Source organism: Phaethon lepturus, unplaced genomic scaffold (assembly GCF_000687285.1).
Source record: "Phaethon lepturus isolate BGI_N335 unplaced genomic scaffold, ASM68728v1 scaffold27342, whole genome shotgun sequence".
Classification (NCBI taxonomy): Eukaryota; Metazoa; Chordata; class Aves; order Phaethontiformes; family Phaethontidae; genus Phaethon; species Phaethon lepturus.
In genome coordinates this window covers 1,567-1,827 of record NW_010526095.1, presented here as the reverse complement: position 1 = coordinate 1,827, position 261 = coordinate 1,567, and positions in this window count along the sequence as shown.

Here is a 261-nt window from a genome sequence, read left to right as displayed (position 1 = left end):
CCCATCCGGTACCGTCCTGGCACAACCCCACGGCAGAGGGCCCTGGGGACTGCCCGGGTACCCCAGCACCGGGGCAGAGCCAGCCCTGCTGTGTCGGGGCTCCCTGGCCTCAGGGGCTGCCCCACAGCTCCTGTTTTCCCCCATAGCTGAGGAGGAGCTGAGTCCTGTTGCTGTCAGCACCGCTGGCAGGATCCGACCCTGCAAACACCGTGGGAGCTCGTGCTCAGGAGGCCCCCACCCCCACCACAGACACCCACGCGC